The 27,881-nt window shown below is 47.7% G+C and overlaps 1 protein-coding gene across 1 annotated transcript in view; it reads left to right on the top strand.

Annotated features, from left to right (window-relative positions):
- The first annotated feature begins 1,429 nt into the window (after positions 1–1,429).
- The window catches only part of LOC128700897 (E3 ubiquitin-protein ligase TRAIP), a 554,710-nt gene continuing 528,258 nt past the window's right edge, over positions 1,430–27,881 (top strand). The window contains exon 1 of the mRNA XM_070104756.1: positions 1,430–1,720. The gene's annotated coding sequence lies outside the window, so the exon portion shown is untranslated. The remainder of the gene's footprint in view (positions 1,721–27,881) is intronic.

Raw genomic sequence — 27,881 nt, 5'->3', positions numbered from 1 at the left:
TTAGGTTATACCAGACTAACTTCATGACACGTAGATCGCATTTTTTCCTTGTAGATAACAAGCCAAAGTGTTGTGTAGATATCTTTTGCTTGTAGATAACAAGCCAAAGTGTGGTGTAGATATCTTTTGCTTGTAGATAACAAGTCAAAGTGTGGTGTAGATATCTTTTGCTTGTAGATAACAAGTCAAAGTGTGGTGTAGATATCTTTTGCTTGTAGATAACAAGCCAAAGTGTGGTGTAGATATCTTTTGCTTGTAGATATCAAGCCAAAGTGTGGTGTAGATATCTTTTCCTTGTAGATATCAAGCCAAACTAGCACTCGTCAGTTGTGTTGTGACAAGGTTGATGAACGAGTGGGGGGGGGGGTGTCAGTGTTAATGATCCTGGGCACAGTACATCACTAAACAATATAGTTAAACCCAAATCATCATCATCATCATCAACTAAGTCAACAGGAGACGAGGATGTCTGTTGGTGTATCTTCGATGTAATTCGAGTAATTGTGCTGAGGACACAAAATAGACTTTTTGACAGTCTTCAATGGCGTAATTATCAGTGGTATTATCAGTCACAAGTGGTTCCTTATATATATATATATATATATATATATATATATATATATATATATATATATATATATATATATATATATATATATATATATATACCAGCTTCAAGGATATCGTTCCCTATCAACAAGTCCACTGACCTGATGGGAGATACACCACTGCAAATACCCACTGAAATATAACCAAGATCAAGATATACTTTGTACAGAGGTACTTTTATAACAGCCCCTCCATAGGCCTCTAACAATACATCTATCTTGGTATAATTATCATTAATTAAGGGCAGTACAACTCTCAATAAGGTGAGATAATTACCAGTATGACAGAGTAATTATCTCAGCTGGGATTCGTCAAGTCCCACTTTTCAGGGCTCTTGATCTAGGGAATTGAATCTGTATACCCTCCAGACTCCCCTTCAGGCGCTGTATAATCCTACGAGTTTAGCGCTTCCCCCTTGATTATAACAATCTAGATAAGTAAGGATTCATTGCTGAACGAATCTCCTCGTCAGATACACTTTCTGAACCTAGACATCTATTCTGAGTAAGATTATCTAACACAACTCAATTAGACATGTTACTAGAATCTTGATGCCCTTGTTGCACTGAAGATAGGACTCGTGTGGGGGCGCCAGCCGCACGATTATTTCTCGCATCTCTTTCTAAATTACAGCAATACTCCCTAGCATGTCCTCTTCTATGAGAATATGTACATTTAACTTTCTTATTCACGGTATATGATGTCTGTTTAGTCCCAGAGACAGATTTAGGATTGTGAGTTGTGCTTGTAAACGTACGAGAAGTTGGAACACATGGATCAAGCCGTCAGTGATCAGCTGATCTGGGTTGACAACTTCTAGGATATTTTTTCGTTACCTTGTTTGTGTTTTCGTGTGTACAAATTCGTGAGATATCTCGTAATTGTCTCCTAATACCGCTGTTTTTAGGACGTCTGAAGTAGTGTGATGGATCAGATATTTTTGTACGTTGTCAAACTCTTCGTTAAGTAACAACTGAAACAGACTGTCAGGTGTTGCAATTACTGGCTCTGCAACACCTGTCAAATGCAAGTTTTTCCTCACGTGCAAGTACAACACAAGTTTGACCTTGTCGTAGCTGCAACGTACGAAATGGACGTCGCTAACTTACAGGTAACAAGTAATGTGTCTGTAGAATAGTTTTCTTGACAGTGTCGTAGTTAGTGTACCTGTCAAAGGGCGAAGCAGCAGTGCAAGTTTGAGCTCTGCTTGTCATAGCTGTCAAACCACGTGTCTGATGTCAGAACACATCAAAGTGTCTAAGTCACTTTGAAAGAACTTAGGAATCATTAAGGCAGCGTCCTGCACGTTAAATGTATCTGTGGTGCACTAGTCTATCAGATCTATCAGTCTGTTGTCTTTCCAAACGAACAGTCTATGTAAATCTTCTTTGTTCAATTTCCTCTGTGCCTCTATTTGTGCAATTTGCAACATAATTAGACCTTCCATCCTGTCTATTTGATCCTGAGAGATAGAACCAGTGGGTAACGGAGAAGTGGGGAAATTAATGAATGAATCTGGACGTGTTTTAAGTTGGGCTCCGAGTCCAGCCATTCCTAGAGATTCTAGATCTGGTCTAGGATAAGATATATAGATGTAGAATATAAAAATACGGATGTAGAATATACAGTACCAGTAGGAAGCAGAGTCCCACTGCCAGCTACACTGTACCAATGTGGCAGTCAGGTGGGAAGGTGAGACCGTTAACGGAGTTACACTTAACTCGACACTTCTGCCGTAGTTGCTCTCTCTCCTACGTTATCCCTCAAAGGAGGTTCCTTGATGCTGGTGAGGGGGGCTCTTGATCTTGGGAATTGGATCTGTGCTCCAGTTCCCTGAATTAACCCTAAATGCCTTCCATTCCCCCCCCCCACATGCGCTGTATAATCCTACGAATTTAGCGCTCCCCCATGATTATAATAATTACGATCCTTATAGGAATTTACAAGTTATACTAGGCATTAGTGATGGGTGTCTCAGAGCTCATTAACAGTATTTCCATCTCCTTGGATGAAGAGACTCTGGCAAGTACATACATCCACCTATTATGTTGTACAGAATCTAACTCAAAGTCTTTAGATCAAGAAATTACCCAGTGTTTGTCCGTAGAGTTACTAGTATATCAAATTAGACAATTTTTCCAACACCTTGGATCAAAAGCATCCAGGACAGGCCCCTATTTGTTTCTAAAACACGATATCTATTAAGCATAGACATCTCCCTTCTAGCACTAAGCCTGTTACTAGGCTTTTCTTTTGGTAAATAGCCGGTATATTGGTCCAGTTATCCGTTAAAAAAATCTTAATTTTAGTTTTGATTAGTTAGTATGTTTCTAGTTGTGGTCCTAAAGGACTATTAAACTTGTGATAAATTATGACTGATAACTGGACCAGTATACTGTTAAAAAAACCCAGTAACAAGTGGTGATAGTGTGATGTTGCAGTGGTGGTGTGGTGATAGTGTGATGTTGCAGTGGTGGTGTGGTGATAGTGTGATGTTGCTGTGGTGGTGTGGTGATAGTGTGATGTTGCAGTGGTGGTGTGGTGATAGTGTGGTGTTGCAGTGGTGTGGTGATAGTGTGATGTTGCAGTGGTGGTGTGGTGATAGTGAGATGTTGCAGTGGTGTGGTGATAGTGTGATGTTGCAGTGGTGGTGTGGTGATAGTGTGATGTTGCAGTGGTGGTGTGGTGATAGTGTGATGTTGCAGTGGTGGTGTGGTGATAGTGTGATGTTGCTGTGGTGGTGTGGTGATAGTGTGGTGTTGCAGTGGTGTGGTGATAGTGTGATGTTGCAGTGGTGGTGTGGTGATAGTGAGATGTTGCAGTGGTGTGGTGATAGTGTGATGTTGCAGTGGTGGTGTGGTGATAGTGTGATGTAGTGGTGGTGTGGTGATAGTGTGATGTTGCAGTGGTGGTGTGATAGTGTGATGTTGCAGTGGTGGTGTGGTTGCAGTGGTGGTGTGGTGATAGTGTGATGTTGCAGTGGTGGTGTGGTGATACTGTGATGTTGCAGTGGTGGTGTGGTGATAGTGTGATGTTGCAGTGGTGGTGTGGTGATAGTGTGATGTTGCAGTGGTGGTGTGGTGATAGTGTGATGTTGCAGTGGTGGTGTGGTGATACTGTGATGTTGCAGTGGTGGTGTGGTGATAGTGTGATGTTGCAGTGGTGGTGTGGTGATAGTGTGATGTTGCAGTGGTGGTGTGATAGTGTGATGTTGTAGTGGTGGTGTGGTGATAGTGTGATGTAGTGGTGGTGTGGTGATAGTGTGATGTAGTGGTGGTGTGATAGTGTGATGTGGTGGTGGTGTGATAGTGTGATGTTGCAGTGGTGGTGTGGTGATAGTGTGATGTGGTGTGATAGTGTGACGTTGCAGTGGTGTGGTGATAGTGTGATGTTGCAGTGGTGGTGTGGTGATAGTGTGATGTTGCAGTGGTGGTGTGGTGATAGTGTGATGTTGCAGTGGTGGTGTGGTGATAGTGTGATGTTGCAGTGGTGGTGTGGTGATAGTGTGATGTTGCAGTGGTGGTGTGGTGATAGTGTGATGTAGTGGTGGTGTGATAGTGTGATGTGGTGGTTGTGTGATAGTGTGATGTTGCAGCGGTGGTGTGGTGATAGTGTGATGTTGCAGTGGTGGTGTGGTGATAGTGTGAAGTTGCAGTGGTGGTGTGGTGATAGTGTGATGTTGCAGTGGTGGTGTGGTGATAGTGTGATGTAGTGGTGTGATAGTGTGATGTTGCAGTGGTGGTGTGGTGATAGTGTGATGTTGCAGTGGTGGTGTGGTGATAGTGTGATGTTGCAGTGGTGGTGTGGTAGTGTGATGTTGCAGTGGTGGTGTGGTGATAGTGTGATGTTGCAGTGGTGGTGTGGTGATAGTGTGATGTTGCAGTGGTGGTGTGGTGATAGTGTGATGTAGTGGTGTGATAGTGTGATGTTGCAGTGGTGGTGTGGTGATAGTGTGATGTTGCAGTGGTGGTGTGGGGATAGTGTGATGTAGTGGTGGTGTGATAGTGTGATGTGGTGTGATAGTGTGATGTTGCAGCGGTGGTGTGGTGATAGTGTGATGTTGCAGTGGTGGTGTGGTGATAGTGTGATGTAGTGGTGGTGTGATAGTGTGATGTGGTGTGATAGTGTGATGTTGCAGCGGTGGTGTGGTGATAGTGTGATGTTGCAGTGGTGGTGTGGTGATAGTGTGATGTTGCAGTGGTGGTGTGGTGATAGTGTGATGTTTCAGTGGTGGTGTGGTGATATTGTGATGTGGTGTGATAGTGTGATGTTGCAGTGGTGGTGTGGTGATAGTGTGATGTTGCAGTGGTGGTGTGGTGATAGTGTGATGTTGCAGTGGTGGTGTGGTGATAGTGTGATGTTGCAGTGGTGGTGTGGGGATAGTGTGATGTTGCAGTGGTGGTGTGGTGATAGTGTGATGTAGTGGTGGTGTGATAGTGTGATGTGGTGGTGTGATAGTGTGATGTTGCAGCTGTGGTGTGGTGATAGTGTGATGTTGCAGTGGTGGTGTGGTGATAGTGTGATGTTGCAGTGGTGGTGTGGTGATAGTGTGATGTTGCAGTGGTGGTGTGGTGATAGTGTGATGTTGCAGTGGTGGTGTGGTGATAGTGTGATGTGGTGTGATAGTGTGATGTTGCAGTGGTGGTGTGGTGATAGTGTGATGTTGCAGTGGTGGTGTGGTGATAGTGTGATGCAGTGGTGTGGTGATAGTGTGATGTTGCAGTGGTGGTGTGGTGATAGTGTGATGTTGCAGTGGTGGTGTGGTGATACTGTGATGTTGCAGTGGTGGTGTGGTGATAGTGTGATGTTGCAGTGGTGGTGTGGTGATAGTGTGATGTTGCAGTGGTGGTGTGGTGATAGTGTGATGTTGCAGTGGTGGTGTGGTGATAGTGTGATGTTGCAGTGGTGGTGTGGTGATAGTTTGATGTTGCAGTGGTGGTGTGGTGATAGTGTGATGTAGTGGTGTGATAGTGTGATGTTGCAGTGGTGGTGTGGTGATAGTGTGATGTTGCAGTGGTGGTGTGGTGATAGTGTGATGTTGCAGTGGTGGTGTGGTGATAGTGTGATGTTGCAGTGGTGGTGTGGTGATACTGTGATGTTGCAGTGGTGGTGTGGTGATAGTGTGATGTTGCAGTGGTGGTGTGGTGATACTGTGATGTTGCAGTGGTGGTGTGATAGTGTGATGTTGCAGTGGTGGTGTGATAGTGTGATGTAGTTACTGTATAACTATCATATAGAATAGTGTAGCAACACACTGCTGATGTATCCAAATTTTGTAAATGAAATGGTCCTACCACCTGTTGACCGTCACGACCACCATCTGTTGTCTCCACCACCTGCAGTCACCTTTATCTCACCTAGCCACCTTCGCCTAGCCACCTTCGCCTAGCCACCTTCGCCTAGCCACCTTCGCCTAGCCACCTTCGCCTAGCCACCTTCGCCCACCCACCTTCGCCCACCCACCTTCGCCCACCCACCTTCGCCCACCCACCTTCGCCTACCCACCTTCGCCTACCCACCTTCGCCCACCCACCTTCGCCCACCCACCTTCGCCTACCCACCACCAAACAACAGCAGTCACCTCACTACGGAGGCTTCTGATAATCCCAGATAAAGAATCAAACGGCAAGACTTGTGTATGTTTGACATGTAAGTACTGTCAGCATTAGGTTCAGAAAGATACCTGATTACTCGTGTCTCTGAGACATGATCCCATTATCTACCTGTCCTCAACCCAGTATAACATTCTTCAGGTCACTGTGTCACTCGCACCTCACTCTCCGCCTCGGTATACTGTCTATTTAACCTATGTTAGAAGTGATTAAGGTTTTAAGACCAAAACGTTTTCTAGTATGTTTTAGTGTTTGCTTACGTGTTTAAACCAAACTGTTGGTATCTAGTACCACAATGTTAGCATTAACAAGTCCAGGGAGTGATCGGCCTGACTCCCAGATATAAATCCCAAAGGACTCCCTACCCTTGAAACAAGGAAACAAGACGGGAAACAAGACGGGAAACAAGACGGGAAACAAGACGGGAAACAAGACGGGAAACAAGACGGGAAACAAGACGGGAAACAAGACAGTTTTTAATTATGTTACCCAGTAAGGATTGAAATGTTGGGATGCATAATCCCACTGAGAAATCGGTCCGCTATCTTACCTGACAGCCTAATCTCGTAAACACCTGGACAGGATTCCAAATGCTGTTGGAATTCGATTTTGCAGCTGTTGTTTAAAAGACAACGTTTTTGGATTATAGAATTCAAAACGGGAAGGGGGGGGGGGGTTAGACACTGTTTACACTTTAGCAAATTCTGGAATAGAAGTGTTGTTTAAACGGGTGAGAAAACTGTTGTTAAGTGAGACAGTTGTGTAGGTCTTGGCTGTCTTTGTGGTAACGTTTCGCCCATCAGTGACTTTCTCAGTCCAGTACTTGTATGTATTGGTCTCAGGATGTTGCCCTGTACCATCTGTATACTCCATCACTACCACCATCACTACCACCATCACTACCACCATCACTACCACCATCACTACCACCATCACTACCACCACCACCACCACCACTCACCACCATCACCACCATTCACCACTCACCATGACCACTCACCATCACTCACCGCCACTCACCATGATCACTCATCACCAGCACCACTCAACATCACTACTCGCCACCATCACCACTCACGAGCATCACTCACCATCACCACTCACCATCACTCACCAGCATCACCATCTATGTCATCTCACAACAATAAAATAATCAAAAGAAAGACTGCTTCAATACCGTCCAATTACTGCTGCTCGATTGTCCGGCCATTTGAAAACCAAAGTAATAATTCCATGAACTTTGACGGCAACGCTTTGAAATGCAGTAAATCAAAGCTGTAGTGAGAATGTATAACATCAAAGACAGTATATGTGAATATTTAGTACTGATGTATTAACTGCATGGGTGTGTGTGTCCAGGTGTGGCTCCACTTATTTACGTATTTTCTGGCCAGGTTGTTGTCCTGTGCTCTTGTGGTGGGTGCACACTCTTATTCTCTCTCATCTTAATCCTCTTCCCTTCCTCCTCTTCCCTTCTTCTTCCTCCTCTTCCTCTTCTTCCTTTCCTCTTCTTCTCTTCCTCTTCCTCCTCTTCCCTTCCTCTTCCTCCTCCTCTTTCTCTTCCTCCTATTCCTCCTTCTCATTTTCCTCCTCGTCTTCCTCCTCTCCTCTTCCTCTTCTTCCTCCTCTTCCCTTCCTCCACCTTCTCGTCTTCCTCCTCCTCTTCCTCTGACCCTGTTGCTTTTTTTTTGTATTTATAATTGGATTCAATTTTGGCTTTGTTGAGTCGTCAGGCAATAGTGAGTTAATTGTTTATACTCAACCATAAACCTCCCTCCCACTCTCCCTCCCACTCTCCCTCCCACTCTCCCTCCCACTCTCCCTCTCACTCTCCCTCCCACTCTCCCTCCCACTCTCCCTCCCACTCTCCCTCCCACTCTCCCTCCCACTCTCCCTCCCACTCTCCCTCCCACTCTCCCACTCACTCTCCCTCCCACACTCTCCCTCCCACTCTCCCTCCCTCTCCTTCTCTCCCTCCCTCCCACTCTCCCTCCCTCCTCCCCTCCCTCTCCCTCTCCCTCTCCCCCTCCCTCCCACTCTCCACCTCTCCCTCTCCTCTCCCTCCCACTCTCCCTCCACTCTCCCTCCCACTCCCCTCCCTCCTCTCCCCTCCTCCCTCCCTCCCACCTCCCACTCTCTCCCTCTCCCTCCCACTCTCCCTCTCTCCCTCCCACTCTCCCTCCCACTCTCCCTCCCACTCTCCCTCTTTCTACGTGCCTACCTCCCTCTCTTTTTGCCTACCTCTCTTTCTTCTACCTGTCTCTCTACCTTTCTCCATTTATGCTACCCAAACTTTCCTTATGTCATACATACATATAGATATATATATATATATATATATATATATATATATATATATATATATATATATATATATATACTCATACATACATACATACATACATACACACACACACACACGACTACAAACATCACTCAGGAAAAGATCTTGGGGTGAGTATAACACCAGGCACATCTCCTGAAGCGCACATCAACCAAATAACTGCTGCAGCATGTGGCGCCTGGCAAACCTCAGAACAGCATTCCGACATCTTAATAAGAATCATTCAGGACCCTGTACACCGTGTATGTTAGGCATATTGGAGTATGCGGCACCAGTTTGGAACCACACCTGCCAAGCATGTAGAAACTAGAGAAAAGTGCAAGGTTTGCATTCAGACTAGTCCCAGGAGTTAAGAGTATGTCCTGTGAGGAGGTTAAGGAAATCAACCTGACGACACTGGAGGACAGGAGAGATAGGGGAAACATGAGTAACGACATACAAAATACTGGGAGGGAGGAATTGACAAGGTGGACAAAGACAGGATGTTCCAGAGACTGGACACAGTAACAAGGGACACAGTTGGAAGTTGAAGACACAGATGAATCAAAGGGATGTTAGGGAGTATTTCTTCAGCCACAGAGTAGTCAGGAAGTGGAATAGTTTGGGAAGCGATGTAGTGGAGTCAGGATCCATACATAGCTTTAAGCAGAGGTACGATAAAGCTCATGGTTCAGGGAGAGTGACATAGTAGCGACCAGTGAAGAGGCGGGGCCAGGAGCTTGGACTCGACCCCTGCAACCTCAACTAGGTGAGTACAACTAGGTGAGTACAACTAGGTGAGTTTGTACACAAACACACACACACACACAGACACAGACACAGACACAGACACACAGACACACACACACACACACACACACACACACACACACACACACACACACACACACACACACACACGCAGAACAAGTAGTGTGAAGAAATGGGTATTTTCTAAGCGCTTTCGTAATATTTGACATCAGAGTTCCTTGTCCCTACACCAGCTGTGATCCTACTACTACCTTGTACACCTGTGTTCCAAACACCACCTGTGACCCCATCCAGTAGCCAGACAAGATTAATAAATAGAAAACAGAGAAAAGAGAGGGAGAAAAGTGAGAGAAGATAGGAAGATGCAAGGTAGAAAGAGGGAGGTGGGAAGAGGCAAGGTAGAAACAGAAGGTAGGAAGACAGGAGGCATGAAGACAGGAGGCAGGAAGACAGGAGGCAGGAAGACAGGAGGCATGAAGACAGGAGGCATGAAGACAGGAGGCATGAAGACAGGAGGCATGAAGACAGGAGGCATGAAGACAGGAGGCAGGAAGACAGGAGGCAGGAAGACAGGAGGCAGGAAGACAGGAGGCATGAAGCCAGGAGGCATGAAGCCAGGAGGCATGAAGCCAGGAGGCATGAAGCCAGGAGGCATGAAGCCAGGAGGCATGAAGACAGGAGGCGAGGCCAGAGGCAGGAGACAGGAGGCGGGAAGACAGGAGGCAGAAGACAGCATGAAGCCAGGAGGGCATGAAGCCAGGAGGCGGCCTGAGCCAGGAGGCATGAAGCCAGGAGGCATGAAGCCAGGAGGCAGAGACGCAGGGCATGTAGACAGGAGGCAGGAAGACAGGAGGCATGAAGACAGGAGGCATGAAGACAGGAGGCATGAAGACAGGAGGCAGGAAGACAGGAGGCAGGAAGACAGGAGGCAGGAAGACAGGAGGCAGGAAGACAGGAGGCAGGAAGAGAGGTAGGTGTGTGTTTGTACTCACCTAGTTGAAGTTGCATGGGTCGAGTCCAAGGTCCTGGCCCTGTGTATGTGTGTGTGTGTGTTTGTTTTGAAATTAATATATCTATCAGTAACAAAGAAAATAAATTCTAACCTCACCTGTGTGTTTTTGACACTAGTAGTTATTTCGTAGTTAAAAGCAATTCTTATAACATTCTTAAATTGCACCGACGAAGCTAAACTAAGGAGGTGACAGTGACACACCTTGTGGCAGAAGCTGATGGTCTTAAATACATGTTAATCGGGACACTGTACGGGGCCAGCCTCTATTAGTGCGGCTTTTCCCTAACTCGATAAAGCCGTGCAGTGCTCGAAACATAGCCCCTGTAAAGGTTTTATATTCTTGTCAGTAAGGTAGGTTTTGTTTTATGGGTTTATCTCCGTAGTGGCTGGTTTATTGTGTACCTCATATCCATCCTGTGGATGGTAGTGGCTAGTTTATTGTGTACCTCATATCCATCCTGTGGATGGTAGTGGCTAGTTTATTGTGTACCTCATATCCATCCTGTGGATGGTAGTGGCTAGTTTATTGTGTACCTCATATCCATCCTGTGGATGGTAGTGGCTAGTTTATTGTGTACCTCATATCCATCCTGTGGATGGTAGTGGCTAGTTTATTGTGTACCTCATATCCATCCTGTGGATGGTAGTGGCTAGTTTATTGTGTACCTCATATCCATCCTGTGGATGGTAGTGGCTCGTTTGTTGTGTACCTCATATCCATCCTGTGGATGGTAGTGGCTAGTTTATTGTGTACCTCATATCCATCCTGTGGATGGTAGTGGCTAGTTTATTGTGCACCTCATATCCATCCTGTGGATGGTAGCACAAGAACATACAGATACAGAAAATACCTAGGAACTAGGCCCCAAAAGGGTAAGCAAGAGTACATCTGGATATATATATATATATATATATATATATATATATATATATATATATATATATATATATATATATATATATATATATATATATTGTCTGATTTTATTTAAATTAAGAATATTGCATATCTGGACTCTTATTTTTCATTGTGTAAGATATTTCTGAAATTTCAGTGCATCTGAGCACCATTACCAGCGTTATTGTTAGTTTGTGACGGGTTACATGTCATATCTTCTAAGAGGATGTACTCTGGTGGTGTTGTGTTTGTCATATCCTCCAAGGGCATCGATGTACTCTAGTGTTGTGTGGTTAGCAGATAAGCAGGAGAGAGAGACTTCACTGATGGGAGACGAAGAGATTGATCCTCCAGCAGTGTTCCAGCTTTTGTTTTGACCCCCAGCAGTGTTCCAGCTTTTTTGATCCCCCAGCAGTGTTCTAGCTTTTGTTTTGATCTCGCTGCAGTGTTCCAGCTTTTGTTTTGATCCCCTAGCAGTGTTCCAGCTTTTTTGATCCCCCAGCAGTGTTCCAGCTTTTGTTTTGATCCCCCAGCAGTGTTCCAGATTTTGTTTTGATCCCCAGCAGTGTTCCAGCTTCTGTTTTGATCCCCCAGCAGTGTTCCAGCTTTTGTTTTGATCTCAGCAGTGTTCCAGCTTTTGTTGTGATCCCTCAGCAGTGTTTCAGCTTATGTTTTGATCCCTCAGTAGTATTCCAGCTTTTATTTTGATCCCCCGGCAGTGTTCCAGCTTTTGTTTTGATCCCTCAGCAGTGTTCGAGCTTTTGTTTTGATCCCCTAGCAGTGTTCCAGCTTTTTTGATCCCCCAGCAGTGTTCCAGCTTTTGTTTTGATCCCCCAGCAGTGTTCCAGCTTTTGTTTTGACCCCCCAGCAGTGTTCCAGCTTTTGTTTTGATCCCTCAGCAGTGTTCGAGCTTTTGGTTTGATCCCCCAGCAGTGTTCCAGCTTTTCTGATCCCCCAACAGTGTTCCAGCTTTTCTGATCCTCCAGCAGTGTTCTAGCTTTTGTTTTGATCCCCAGCAGTGTTCCAGCTTTTGTTTTGATCCCCCAGCAGTGTTCCAGCTTTTGTTTTGATCCCCCAGCAGTGTTCCAGCTTTTGTTTTGATCCCTCAGCAGTGTTCCAGCTTCTGTTTTGATCCCTCAGCAGTGTTCCAGCTTTTGTTTTGATCCCAGAAGTGTTCCAGCTTTTGTTTTGATCCCCCAGCAGTGTTCCAGCTTTTGTTTTGATCCCCCAGCAGTGTTCCAGCTTTTGTTTTGATCCCCCAGCAGTGTTCCAGCTTCTGTTTTGATCCCCAGCAGTGTTCCAGCTTTTGTTTTGATCCCCCGGCAGTGTTCCAGCTTCTGTTTTGATCCCCAGCAGTGTTCCAGCTTTTGTTTTGATCCCTCAGCAGTGTTCCAGCTTCTGTTTTGATCCCTCAACAGTGCTCCAGCATTTGTTTTGATCCCCCGGCAGTGTTCCAGCTTTTGTTTTGATCCCCCAGCAGTGTTCCAGCTTTTGTTTTGATCCCCCAGCAGTTTTCCAGCTTTTGTTTTGATCCCCAGAAGTGTTCCAGCTTTTGTTTTGACCCCTCAGCAGTGTTTCAGCTTTTGTTTTGATCCCCCAGCAGTGTTCGTTTCTGTTTTGATCCCTCAGCAGTGTTTTAGCTTTTGTTTTGATCCCCCAGCAGTGTTCCAGCTTTTGTTTTGATCCCCCAGCAGTGTTCCAGCTTTTGTTTTGATCCCCCAGCAGTGTTCCAGCTTTTGTTTTGATCCCCCAGCAGTGTTCCAGCTTTTGTTTTGATCCCCTAGCAGTGTTCCAGCTTTTTTGATCCCCCAGAAGTTTTCCAGCTTTTGTTTTGATCCCCCAGCAGTGTTCCAGCTTTTGTTTTGGCTAACCAAGTCGAGTGAATTTAGTTTTAACATATTTCTTGAGGTTGATGTCCATAAAACGTTTAATGACTAGTTAAGAAACGTTGTAAAACTAAGATTCATCAGGGTAAAACGTTTCGCTCTGTGTGCAGTTTTGTTATTAAAGCTGGAATGAATTAGTAGGTAATAGGTTAGTATGTAGGATGTAAGACGTTAAATACATCACTACGTCTTGTGGTAGTAACTCCAGCCCCTCACACTGGTGGATCGTAAACATCACTACGCCTTGTGGTAGTAACTCCAGCCCCTCACACTGGTGGATCGTAAACATCACTACGTCTTGTGGTAGTAACTCCAGCCCCTCACACTGGTGGATCGTAAACATCACTACGTCTTGTGGTAGTAACTCCAGTCCCTCACACTGGTGGATCGTAAACATCACTACGTCTTGTGGTAGTAACTCCAGCCCCTCACACTGGTGGATCGTAAACATCACTACGTCTTGTGGTAGTAACTCCAGCCCCTCACACTGGTGGATCGTAAACGTCACTACGTCTTGTGGTAGTAACTCCAGCCCCTCACACTGGTGGATAGTAAACATCACTACGTCTTGTGGTAGTAACTCCAGTCCCTCACGCTGGTGGATCGTAAACATCACTACGTCTTGTGGTAGTAACTCCAGTCCCTCACACTGGTGGATCGTAAACATCACTACGTCTTGTGGTAGTAACTCCAGTCCCTCACACTGGTGGATCGTAAACATCACTACGTCTTGTGGTAGTAACTCCAGTCCCTCACACTGGTGGATCGTAAACATCACTACGTCTTGTGGTAGTAACTCCAGTCCCTCACACTGGTGGATCGTAAACATCACTACGTCTTGTGGTAGTAACTCCAGTCCCTCACACTGGTGGATCGTAAACATCACTACGTCTTGTGGTAGTAACTCCAGCCTCTCACACTGGTGGATCGTAAACATCACTACGTCTTGGGGTAGTAACTCCAGCCCCTCAAACTGGTGGTTCCTTATTGTTAGTGCATAGTTGTTAGTACCTCATTGTTAGTACTGCAGAAATGTGTTGATGCTTGCAACTGGCAGTATCCTTGACTGTGACTGTAACAATACACAGATAACTCTCACAAAGGAGATTGGAACTTAGGACGACGTTTCGGCCCGACTTGTCCCATTAACTAGCCACACAAAAGCGCGAAGGAAAGGAAGTCCATATATATATACGAGTGTGGGCGGGGCCGAGAGTGGTAGAACGAGAGGAAGAAACAGTAGTGTAAGTAGTGCAACAGTGGTACAGGAAATGTTTTGCAATAAAGTTGATGGGAGGCACTGTGATCTATTGTTATTAATGCCGGGTCTGAGGAAAGCATCAGTTAGAAAGCTCTAAGCAATAACCTGAGAGAATAAGTTGACAAAACTTGCAGATCCATACGTTGTTAGAGGTTCCAGAACTAATGAAGATACTTGAACCCCAGTTCATTAGGGTCTGGAGTTAGGATACACTGCTTTTAATGGACCAACAAGTTGATAAGTAAGACATATGTGCAAGAGTTAGCTTTGTTTTCAGCGATGTAAAGAGTTGCACTGCAACCTCAGGAAGCCTATTCCATTTCACTCTGCTGTAAATGAAGGGAACTGGAATAAGATTGCAGGTACTGGAGTTGTAAGTTCATGGATTCTCCAGCACTGTTGAGTCACTAGAGTTTGTGGCCATTTACGACCCCTCCAGTACACTTAAGACGAATGATAAGAGTCTGAGATATCTTACCTGAGAAACAAGCAGACATAAATTCTGAAGATTGTATCTAAGCCATCCTGCTTCAGGAGTTCTTAATGCACTTAAAAACCCACTTGCAAGAAACACACTTGGAGGGATAGCCACTCTATTAATATCCTAATTAAGAAACGCCAAAAGTTCCTACATCTTAACCAAACTTTATTTAGATAAATAAGACGAATTCTGGCAAGATTACGAAGGTACCAGTTCACTACGTATTTTAGGAAGCAAAGGTATTTTCGTGTGAGTTCTGGCTACTATATAAGGCTACGCTCCAATTTCGTAAGAGGAGAATAGTATATATTTATCACCTGGTTGAAGACGTAATGAGGTTGGTAACGATGTTGTTTTGGTATCCCGCAGGAGGAGCGTCTCTCGCTAATTTGTTGTGCCAAGGCTCCAGGAGACCTTCTTTGTGACCTGTGAGATTGTTAACTTGGTCAATTAAGCTGTTGTACTTTGAGAAGCTTTGTGAGTGAGTGAGAGAGAGAGAGAGAGAGAGAGAGATTTATAATGAGCTGAGGTAGGTAACAGCTCTTAGCTTGCAAATAAGGTAAGGAACCCTTAACCTAACCTTGTAAAACCCTCTGTAAAGAGAGAGAGAGAGAGAGAGAGAGAGAGAGAGAGAGAGAGAGAGAGAAAAGCACTGCAACTTCAACATGCTTGCTAGCTCAAAGTGGGAAGAGATCGTTCACTGCAAGAATATTGCATAGAGGTATAATCAGAGCGATATCTGGAATCTCATTCAGTGGGCGAGGGATATCGTTCACGGCTAAGAGGGATACCACCTTTACCAGTGATTGGTTACATCAGTGATAGTGTGATGCAGAGGTTAGAGAGAGAGAGAGATAGCTTTAAAATGAGCTAATGTAGATAACAGCTCTTAGCCTGTAAATAGGAATACTTAACCTTTTAAAACCCTGTTTAAGAGAGAGAGAGAGAGAGAGAGAGAGAGAGAGAGAGAATCTGTGACCTCAGGAGATAGACTCGCCTTCCAATTAAGACTCTGCGAGGGTCCTGGACTAGTCTGGTGTAAAGTCCCTCACAGATACTGCCCAGTAAGTGCCTTACGAAGCTCTCTTTGCACCTCTGATCTTTTCACCCTCGGGTAAAGTTGTCAGTGGAACACCGCGGTAAATCTCTCTCTCTCTCTCTGTCTCTCTCTCTGTCTCTCTCTCTGTCTCTCTCTCTGTCTCTCTCTGTCTCTGTCTCTCTCTGTCTCTGTCTCTCTCTGTCTCTGTCTCTCTCTGTCTCTGTCTCTCTCTGTCTCTGTCTCTCTCTGTCTCTGTCTCTCTCTGTCTCTGTCTCTCTCTGTCTCTCTCTCTCTCTCTCTCTCTCTCTCTGAACAACTGAGATATTTCGGTCCATCTTCAGCCATCATCAGGACGAGAGTAGATTTTGAAATTTGAGATTAATATATAAAATATATTTGAAAAATGTGGCGTGTATGTGACCTTATATTGTAGCTTCGTTGAACGAAAAACTACCATCGTTAATCCTAGACTAGGACGCTACCATCGTTAATCCTAGACTAGGACGCTACCATCGTTAATCCTAGACTAGGACGCTACCATCGTTAATCCTAGACTAGGACGCTACCATCGCTAATCCTAGACTAGGACGCTACCATCGTTAATCCTAGACTAGGACGCTACCATCGTTAATCCTTGACTAGGATGCTACCATCGTTAATTCTAGACTAGGATGTTACCATCGTTAATCCTAGACTAGGACGCTACCATCGTTAATCCTAGACTAGGACGCTACCATCGTTAATCCTTGACTAGGACGCTACCATCGTTAGTCCTAGACTAGGACGCTACCATCGTTAGTCCTAGACTGGGACGCTACCATCGTTAATCCTAGACTAGGACGCTACCATCGTTAATCCTAGACTAGGACGCTACCATCGTTAATCCTAGACTAGGACGCTACCATCGTTAATCCTAGACTAGGACGCTACCATCGTTAATCCTAGACTAGGACGCTACCATCGTTAATCCTAGACTAGGACGCTACCATCGTTAATCCTAGACTAGGACGCTACCATCGTTAATCCTAGACTAGGACGCTACCATCGTTAATCCTAGACTAGGACGCTACCATCGTTAATCCTAGACTAGGACGCTACCATCGTTAATCCTAGACTAGGACGCTACCATCGTTAATCCTTGAATAGGACGCTACCATCGTTAATTCTAGACTGGGATGCTACCATCGTTAATCCTAGACTAGGACGCTACCATCGTTAATCCTTGAATAGGACGCTACCATCGTTAATTCTAGACTGGGATGTTACCATCGTTAATCCTAGACTAGGACGCTACCATCGTTAATCCTAGACTAGGACGCTACCATCGTTAATCCTAGACTAGGACGCTACCATCGTTAATCCTAGACTAGGACGCTACCATCGTTAATCCTAGACTGGGATGTTACCATCGTTAATCCTAGACTAGGACGCTACCATTGTTAATCCTAGACTAGGACGCTACCATCGTTAATCCTAGACTAGGACGCTACCATCGTTAATCCTAGACTAGGTGTGATGAATGGTTTGAAAAACCGACAAGTTGAAGATTGAGACACTTATGCAGCATATGGGAATCTTTATTCAGGAAACGTTTCGCCACAACTGTCAGACACTGCAGCATCATGGGATCTTCTTACAAAGAATTCTTCAACGCTTGTTCAACCTTTGGACAAAGACCTACTTCGACTAGTGGATGGTACCACTATGACCCCGCCTCCGTCTGCTTCAAGTCACCTCACTACAGTATATAAGCCACGTCTACGGCCCTATGCTGTACATTCTACAAGATTGATGGACTGAACACATCGACTCCAGGCTGAGGGACTGATTACCTCATACTCCTCTCCTTACGCCTTCCTCTTTGTATTGGACTGATGAAGCCACTGTGTGGCGAAACGTTTCCTGAATAAAGATTCCCATATGCTGCATAAGTGTCTCAATCTTCAATCCTAGACTAGGACGCTACCATCGTTAATCCTTGAATAGGACGCTACCATCGTTAATTCTAGACTGGGATGTTACCATCGTTAATCCTAGACTAGGACGCTACCATCGTTAATCCTAGACTAGGACGCTACCATTGTTAATCCTAGACTAGGACGCTACCATCGTTAATCCTAGACTAGGACGCTACCATCGTTAATCCTAGACTGGGATGTTACCATCGTTAATCCTAGACTAGGACGCTACCATTGTTAATCCTAGACTAGGACGCTACCATCGTTAATCCTAGACTAGGACGCTACCATCGTTAATCCTAGACTAGGACGCTACCATTGTTAATCCTAGACTAGGACGCTACCATCGTTAATCCTAGACTAGGACGCTACCATCGTTAATCCTAGACTAGGACGCTACCATCGTTAATCCTAGACTAGGACGCTACCATCGTTAATCCTAGACTAGGACGCTACCATCGTTAATCCTAGACTAGGACGCTACCATCGTTAATCCTAGACTAGGACGCTACCATCGTTAATCCTAGACTAGGACGCTACCATCGTTAATCCTTGACTAGGACGCTACCATCGTTAGTCCTAGACTAGGACGCTACCATCGTTAGTCCTAGACTAGGACGCTACCATCGTTAATCCTAGACTAGGACGCTACCATCGTTAATCCTAGACTAGGACGCTACCATCGTTAATCCTAGACTAGGACGCTACCATCGTTAATCCTAGACTAGGACGCTACCATCGTTAATCCTAGACTAGGACGCTACCATCGTTAATCCTAGACTAGGACGCTACCATCGTTAATCCTAGACTAGGACGCTACCATCGTTAATCCTAGACTAGGACGCTACCATCGTTAATCCTAGACTAGGACGCTACCATCGTTAATCCTAGACTAGGACGCTACCATCGTTAATCCTAGACTAGGACGCTACCATCGTTAATCCTTGAATAGGACGCTACCATCGTTAATTCTAGACTGGGATGCTACCATCGTTAATCCTAGACTAGGACGCTACCATCGTTAATCCTTGAATAGGACGCTACCATCGTTAATTCTAGACTGGGATGTTACCATCGTTAATCCTAGACTAGGACGCTACCATCGTTAATCCTAGACTAGGACGCTACCATCGTTAATCCTAGACTAGGACGCTACCATCGTTAATCCTAGACTAGGACGCTACCATCGTTAATCCTAGACTGGGATGTTACCATCGTTAATCCTAGATTAGGACGCTACCATTGTTAATCCTAGACTAGGACGCTACCATCGTTAATCCTAGACTAGGACGCTACCATCGTTAATCCTAGACTAGGTGTGATGAATGGTTTGAAAAACCGACAAGTTGAAGATTGAGACACTTATGCAGCATATGGGAATCTTTATTCAGGAAACGTTTCGCCACAACTGTCAGACACTGCAGCATCATGGGATCTTCTTACAAAGAATTCTTCAACGCTTGTTCAACCTTTGGACAAAGACCTACTTCGACTAGTGGATGGTACCACTATGACCCCGCCTCCGTCTGCTTCAAGTCACCTCACTACAGTATATAAGCCACGTCTACGGCCCTATGCTGTACATTCTACAAGATTGATGGACTGAACACATCGACTCCAGGCTGAGGGACTGATTACCTCATACTCCTCTCCTTACGCCTTCCTCTTTGTATTGGACTGATGAAGCCACTGTGTGGCGAAACGTTTCCTGAATAAAGATTCCCATATGCTGCATAAGTGTCTCAATCTTCAATCCTAGACTAGGACGCTACCATCGTTAATCCTTGAATAGGACGCTACCATCGTTAATTCTAGACTGGGATGTTACCATCGTTAATCCTAGACTAGGACGCTACCATCGTTAATCCTAGACTAGGACGCTACCATTGTTAATCCTAGACTAGGACGCTACCATCGTTAATCCTAGACTAGGACGCTACCATCGTTAATCCTTGAATAAGACGCTACATCGTTAATTCTAGACTGGGATGTTACCATCGTTAATCCTAGACTAGGACGCTACCATCGTTAATCTTTGACTAGGACGCTACCATCGTTAATCCTAGACTAGGACGCTACCATCGTTAATCCTAGACTAGGACGCTACCATCGTTAATCCTAGACTAGGACGCTACCATCGTTAATCCTAGACTAGGACGCTACCATCGTTAATCCTTGACTAGGACGCTACCATCGTTAATCCTTGACTAGGACGCTACCATCGTTAATCCTTGACTAGGACGCTACCATCGTTAATCCTTGACTAGGACGCTACCATCGTTAATTCTAGACTAGGATGTTACCATCGTTAATCCTAGACTAGGACGCTACCATCGTTAATTCTAGACTAGGACGCTACCATCGTTAATCCTAGACTAGGACGCTACCATCGTTAATCCTAGACTAGGACGCTACCATCGTTAATCCTAGACTAGGACGCTACCATCGTTAATCCTAGACTAGGAAGCTACCATCGTTAACCTAGCTTTGCTATCTACACTAGGACGCTACCTTCGTTAATCTAGCTATACATGGCTATGACGTTAACCCCGTCATACATAGCTGCGATAAACGCAATAAAAAAACGACTAACGACTTTCAAACATTTTTTGAGAAATTTCGTTTTTTTCCATAATAAAATGTATATAGTTTAAACGTATGACTTCGTTAAACGTTAATTAAGAAATTTTATCATAGTTCGTTGAGCGAGAACCTCAGGGCTGCGTTGAACGTGTATTATTGTAGCGCCTGTTGAACGAGTTGGTGTGGCTGGGGTGTTGTGTGGCTGGGGTGTTGTGTGGCTGGGGTGTTGTGTGGCTGGGGTCTTGTGTGGCTGGGGTGTTGTGTGGCTGGGGTGTTGTGTGGCTGGGGTGTTGTGTGGCTGGGGTCTTGTGTGGCTGGGGGTGTTGTGTGGCTGGGTGTGTTGTGTGGCTGGGGTGTTGTGTGGCTGGGGGTGTTGTGTGGCTGGGGGTGTTGTGTGGCTGGGGTCTTGTGTGGCTGGGGGTGTTGTGTGGCTGGGGGTCTTGTGTGGCTGGGGTGTTGTGTGGCTGGGGTCTTGTGTGGCTGGGGGTGTTGTGTGGCAGGGGTCTTGTGTGGCTGGGGTGTTGTTTGGGTGGGGTGTTGTGTGGCTGGGGTGTTGTGTGGCTTGGGTGTTGTGTGGCTGGGGTCTTGTGTGGCTGGGGTGTTGTGTGGCTGGGGTGTTGTGTGGCTGGGGTGTTGTGTGGCTGGGGTGTTGTGTGGCTGGGGTGTTGTGTGGCTGGGGTGTTGTGTGGCTGGGGTGTTGTGTGGCTGGGGTGTTGTGTGGCTGGGGTGTTGTGTGGCTGGGGTGTTGTGTGGCTGGGGGTGTTGTGTGGCTGGGTGTGTTGTGTGGCTGGGTGTGTTGTGTGGCTGGGTGTGTTGTGTGGCTGGGTGTGTTGTGTGGCTGGGGTCTTGTGTGGTTTGTGGGGTGTTGTGTGGCTGGGGGGTCTTGTGTGGCTGGGGGTCTTGTGTGGCTGGGGGTCTTGTGTGGCTGGGGGTCTTGTGTGGCTGGGGGTCTTGTGTGGCTGGGGTCTTGTGTGGCTGGGGGTGTTGTGTGGCTGGGGGTGTTGTGTGGCTGGGGGTGTTGTGTGGCTGGGGTCTTGTGTGGTTGGGGTCTTGTGTGGTTGGGGTCTTGTGTGGCTGGGGTCTTGTGTGGCTGGGGTCTTGTGTGGCTGGGGTCTTGTGTGGTTTGTGGGGTCTTGTGTGGCTGGGGGGTCTTGTGTGGCTGGGGGTCTTGTGTGGCTGGGGGTCGAGGGTGGCTGGGGGTCTAGTGTGGCTGGGGTCTTGTGTGGCTGGGGGTCTTTTGTGGCTGGGGTCTTGTGTGGCTGGGGGTCTTGTGTGGCTGGGGGTCTTGTGTGGGTGGGGGTCTTGTGTGGCTGGGGGTCTTGTGTGGCTGAGGGGTCTTGTGTGGCTGGGGTCTTGTGTGGCTGGGGTCTTGTGTGGCTGGAGGTCTTGTGTGGCTGGGGGTCTTGTGTGGCAGGGGTCTTGTGTGGCTGGGGTCTTGTGTGGCTGGGGTCTTGTGTGGCTGGGGTCTTGTGTGGCTGGGGTCTTGTGTGGCAGGGGTCTTGTGTGACTGGGGTCTTGTGTGGCTGGAGTCTTGTGTGCCTGGGGTCTTGTGGGGTCTTGTGTGGCTGGGGGTCTTGTGTGGCTGGGGGTCTTGTGTGGCTGGGGTCTTGTGTGGCTGGGGTCTTGTGTGGCTGGGGTCTTGTGTGGCTGGGGGTCTTGTGTGGTTTGTGGGGTCTTGTGTGGCTGGGGGTCTTGTGTGGCTGGGGGTCTTGTGTGGCTGGGGGTCTTGTGTGGCTGGGGGTCTTGTGTGGCTGGGGGTCTTGTGTGGCTGGGGGTCTTGTGTGGCTGGGGGTCTTGTGTGGCTGGGGGTCTTGTGTGGCCGGGGGTCTTGTGTGGCTGGGGTCTTGTGTGGCTGGGGGTCTTGTGTGGCTGGGGGTCTTGTGTGGCTGGGGGTCTTGTGTGGCTGGGAGTCTTGTGTGGCTGGGGGTCTTGTGTGGCTGGGGGTCTTGTGTGGCTGGGGGTCTTGTGTGGCTGGGGGGTCTTGTGTGGCTGGGGTTTTGTGTGGCTGGGGGTCTTGTGTGGCTGGAGGTCTTGTGTGGCTGGGGGTCTTGTGTGGCTGGGGGTCTTGTGTGGCTGGGGGTCTTGTGTGGCTGGGGTCTTGTGTGGCTGGGGTCGTGGGTGGCGGGGGGTGTTGTGTGGCTGGGGGTGTTGTGTGGCTGGGGGTGTTGTGTGGCTGGGGTCTTGTGTGGCTGGGGTCTTGTGTGGTTGGGGTCTTGTGTGGCTGGGGTCTTGTGTGGTTTGTGGGGTCTTGTGTGGGTGGGGGTCTTGTGTGGCTGGGGGTCTTGTGTGGCTGGGGGTCTTGTGTGGCTGGGGGTCTTGTGTGGCTGGGGGTCTTGTGTGGCTGGGGGTCTTGTGTGGCTGGGGGTCTTGTGTGGCTGAGGGGTCTTGTGTGGCTGGGGGGGTCTTGTGTGGCTGGGGGTCTTGTGTGGCTGGGGTCTTGTGTGGCTGGGGGTCTTGTGTGGCTGGAGGTCTTGTGTGGCTGGGGGTCTTGTGTGGCTGGGGTCTTGTGTGGCTGGGGTCTTGTGTGGCTGGGGGTCTTGTGTGGCTGGAGGTCTTGTGTGGCAGGGGGTCTTGTGCGGCTGGGGTCTTGTGTGGCTGGAGTCTTGTGTGCCTGGGGTCTTGTGGGGTCTTGTGTGGCTAGGGTCTAGTGTGGCTGGGGGTCTTGTGTGGCTGGGGTCTTGTGTGGCTGGGGTCTTGTGTGGTTTGTGGGGTCTTGTGTGGCTGGGGTCTTGTGTGGCTGGGGGTCTTGTGTTCCTGGGGGTCTTGTGTGGCTGGGGGTCTTGTGTGGCTGGGGGTCTTGTGTGGCTGGGGTCTTGTGTGGCTGGGGTCTTGTGTGGCTGGGGGTCTTGTGTGGCTGGGGGTCTTGTGTGGCTGGGGGTCTTGTGTGGCTGGGAGTCTTGTGTGGCTGGGGGTCTTGTGTGGCTGGGGGTCTTGTGTGGCTGGGGGTCTTGTGTGGCTGGGGGGTTTTGTGTGGGTGGGGTTTTGTGTGGCTGGGGGTCTTGTGTGGCTGGGGGTCTTGTGTGGCTGGGGTCTTGTGTGGCAGGGGTCTTGTGTGGCTGGGGTCTTGTGTGGCAGGGGTCTTGTGTGGCTGGGGTCTTGTGTGGCTGGGGTCTTGTGTGGCTGGAGGTCTTGTGTGGCTGGGGGTCTTGTGTGGCAGGGGTCTTGTGTGGCTGGGGTCTTGTGTGGCTGGGGGTCTTGTGTGGCTGGGGTCTTGTGTGGCTGGGGGTCTTGTGTGGCTGGGGGTCTTGTGTGGCTGAGGGTCTTGTGTGGCTGGGGGTCTTGTGTGGCTGGGGGTCTTGGGTGGCTGGGGGTCTTGTGTGGCTGGGGTCTTGTGTGGCTGGGGGTCTTGTGTGGCTGGAGGTCTTGTGTGGCTGGGGGTCTTGTGCGGCTGGGGTCTTGTGTGGCTGGAGTCTTGTGTGCCTGGGGTCTTGTGGGGTCTTGTGTGGCTGGGGGTCTTGTGTGGCTGGGGGTCTTGTGTGGCTGGGGTCTTGTGTGGCTGCGGTCTTGTGTGGTTTGTGGGGTCTTGTGTGGCTGGGGTCTTGTGTGGCTGGGGGTCTTGTGTTGCTGGGGGTCTTGTGTGGCTGGGGGTCTTGTGTGGCTGGGGGTCTTGTGTGGCTGGGGGTCTTGTGTGGCTGGGGTCTTGGGTGGGTGGGGTCTTGTGTGGCTGGGGGTCTTGTGTGGCTGGGGGTCTTGTGTGGCTGGGGTCTTGTGTGGCTGGGGGTCTTGTGTGGCTGGGGGTGTTGTGTGGCTGGGGGTGTTGTGTGGCTGGGGTGTTGTGTGGCTGGGGTGTTGTGTGGCTGGGGTGTTGTGTGGCTGGGGTGTTGTGTGGCTGGGGGTGTTGTGTGGCTGGGGTCTTGTGTAGTAAGGTGACAGCGGCAAGCGGTTACCTGGAGGTTATTCCGGGGATCAACGCCCCCGCGGCCCGGTCCATGACCAGGCCTCCCGATGGATCAGGGCCTGATCAACTAGACTGTTACTGCTGGCCGCAGAAACGGTAGAAACAGCAGTAGGATCAGCAGCGACAATAAGCCTGAACAGGAACATCAACACAGTAGGGAACAGATAGCAGCTGCAGCAGCATCAACACAGTAGGGAGCAGATAGCAGCTGCAGCAGCATCAACACAGTAGGGAGCAGATAGCAGCTGCAGCAGCATCACCACAGTAGGGAGCAGATAGCTGCAGCAGCATCAACACAGTAGGGAGCAGATAGCAGCTGCAGCAGCATCAACACAGTAGGGAGCAGATAGCAGCTGCAGCAGCATCAACACAGTAGGGAACAGATAGCAGCTGCAGCAGCATCCACACAGTAGGGAGCAGATAGCTGCAGCAGCATCAACACAGTAGGGAACAAATAGCTGCAGCAGCATCAACACAGTAGGGAACAGATAGCTGCAGCAGCATCCACACAGTAGGGAGCAGATAGCTGCAGCAGCATCAACAAAGTAGGGAACAAATAGCAGCTGCAGCAGCATCCACACAGTAGGGAGCAGAGAGCAGCTGCAGCAGCATCAACACAGTAGGGAACAAATAGCTGCAGCAGCATCAACACAGGGAACAGATAACAGCTGCAGCAGCATCACCACAGTAGGGAGCAGATAGCTGCAGCAGCATCACCACAATAGGGAGCAGATAGCAGCTGCAGCAGCATCACCACAGTAGGGAGCAGATAGCAGCTGCAGCAGCATCAACACAGTAGGGAGCAGATAGCAGCTGCAGCAGCATCAACACAGTAGGGAGCAGATAGCTGCAGCAGCATCAACACAGTAGGGAGCAGATAGCTGCAGCAGCATCAACACAGTAGGGAGCAGATAGCAGCTGCAGCAGCATCAACACAGTAGGGAGCAGATAGCAGCTGCAGCAGCATCAACACAGTAGGGTACAGATAGCAGCTGCAGCAACAGTAACATCAACAACGGTAGAGGAGATTGCAGCATCAGCAGCAGGTGAGGCAACAGCTTCACCGCCCAGATAAGAACAGGTTACCTGTCTGGCTTTAATTGACCCCTGATACAAGACTCTGAGATTATCCGAAATTGGAACCTTTCATCTCTTGAACTTTTAACCTGAGGAGTCCTGGGAGATTTATTAAGGCCGTCAGCCAGGAGACTCGGGAGACTGGTAGTGATGGTGGTAGTTGTGGTTGACACACACTGCCACAACCACCATTCCTATCACCATCACCGCTGGAGCCACACGAAGGCTGATGTCAGTAATAAAGACAGGTTGCAAGACGATGTTTTGAGAAATGTTGGCCATCTTTTCTTCGCCATCCCATTTTGACTGACCAATACCAGGAAGGTGTAGTGTTGTATGCGATCCTTTTCTATACGACTCCATACCCATCCTGTGGGCGGTGGTCAAAAAGATTACAGAGGTACATAATGGGTCCAGGGACAGGGCCCCAAAATTTTGATAGCTGAGAAAGGTACAGAGGTAATGAATTATTCTCATGCCCACACCTGATCACAACTGCAAAGAATTATTAATGCAGATATTAGTTTTATTTATAGTGGGCAAAGTCAGGGTATTTTTCCAGAATGGTTGGTAATATACCACTGTGGATAAAATACTTGGACATGTCTTGACAATTTCTGACTGAGTTGTCTCTAAATTCGTTAATTTTATCGCACTCCAGTACATAATGACGCAGGGTGTGACGCACTCCAGTACATAATGACGCAGGGTGTGACGCACTCCAGTACATAATGACGCAGTGTGTGACAATAGTCCATGTGACAAAGTTTACATTTCGTTTGGTCTACATCTGGTGGTGGTGACTTAACCTGCCAAAGATACTTGTAACCCAGCCGGAGCCGGGCAGTAGTGACATCCAAGAGTCTGCTTATTTTGTTGGATGCACCATAGACATGTGACTCCTCCTGCATGATAGAATGACGAAGGACTTATTGGTGTCAGTCACCCTCATTTTAAAATCAGTAAATTTCTGTTGGAGTTCTATACGTATAATTCTCAAACTGCTAACTGACAAGCTAAGATTATAATCTATCCATTCTTAGCCAATCCATTAGTTCTATCATGCATCTGAAGGCCGATATGAGATGGCCTACAGCATGTGCACACTGACTCCACTGTCCACAATCCTACCATACCTGTGTCTGGCTTCTGACACAATCATGCCATAATTAAATACTTAATGAGTTGAGAACGCTTAGTGTTAACTGTCGATACATAGACGTATTTGAGTGCAAGGAGTATGGCAGACAGTTCTGTTTGAAGGGTAGAGGCCTAGTTAATAATACTTGTTGCAGTATCTTTACGAGAGTCATAACTCTGTACATGCTTCAGGAAGCCTTCAGGAAGGTTTCCTGATGTATGTATGATCAGACCTGCCTTACCACCTGCTGTTGTTACTGCTGCTGCCTACCCCTGCTACTGCTGTTTAAGGCTGCTGCCATCTGCTGTTATTGCCCCTGCTACTTACTGTTGTTACTGGTGCTACCTGCCTCTCCTATTGCTGTTTGAGGCTACTACCACCTATTGTTGCTCCTGCTACAGCTGTTTAAGGTTTCTGCCACCTGCTGTTGCTGCAGCTACCCGCTGTTGCTGCTGTTGCTACCTGCTCTCTGATGCTACGCTGCCCAGCAGGTGACTTTAGTATCCCGTCAGCAGCAGCTCTTCTGTTGCCCGAGGATGTTCCAGCTGTACACACTTCACCTGTTTACTTTCTCATGTCATTGTTTACTCTCATGTCAGCTGTTTACCTTCTCATGTTGTTTACCCTCTCATGTCGTTGTTTACTTCATCGTTTTGTCGTCAAGTTGAGTTCCCTTAACCTCTCCTCGTAGGACATTCCCCTTAGCTCTGGAACTACTCTTGTTTCTCTAATTTCATGACGTACTTGACCCGGTGTGGGTTCCATACTGGTGCTGCATACTCCAGTATGGGTCTGACGTACACAGTGTACAGTGTCTTGAACGATTCCTTATTGAGGTATCGGAACGCTGTTCTCAGGTTTGCCAGGCGCCCATATGTTGCAGCAGTTATCTGGTTGATGTGCGCCTCAGGAGACGTGCTCGGTGTTACACTCACCCCAAGATCGTTGAGTGAGGTAGGCAGTATTTGGCCACCTAGCCTATACTCTGCGGTGTGTGTGTACTCGCCTAGTTTGGTTGAAGAGGTAGATTCACAGCTCCTGGCCCCGCCTCTTCACTGGCCGCTATTGGGTCACTCTTCCCGCTCCATGAGCTTCATCATACCTCTTCTTAAAGTTATGTATGGATCCTGCCTCCACTACATCACCTCCCAAACTATTCCACTTCCTGACAATTCTGTGACTGAAGAAATACTTCCTAACATCCCTGTGATTCATCTGAATCTTCAACTTCCAACTGTGACGCCTTGTTGCTGTGTCCCATCCGTGTGTGTGTGTGTGTGTGTGTGTTTGTTTATGTGTTGTAGAACTAACGTCCAGTCTGCCCGCTCGGGT

The sequence above is a fragment of the Cherax quadricarinatus genome, chromosome 94, assembly GCF_038502225.1.
Source record: "Cherax quadricarinatus isolate ZL_2023a chromosome 94, ASM3850222v1, whole genome shotgun sequence".
In the NCBI taxonomy this organism is placed as follows: Eukaryota; Metazoa; Arthropoda; class Malacostraca; order Decapoda; family Parastacidae; genus Cherax; species Cherax quadricarinatus.
The sequence above is the reverse complement of the archived record's forward strand: the minus strand, read 5'-3'. Positions and strand labels throughout refer to the sequence as shown.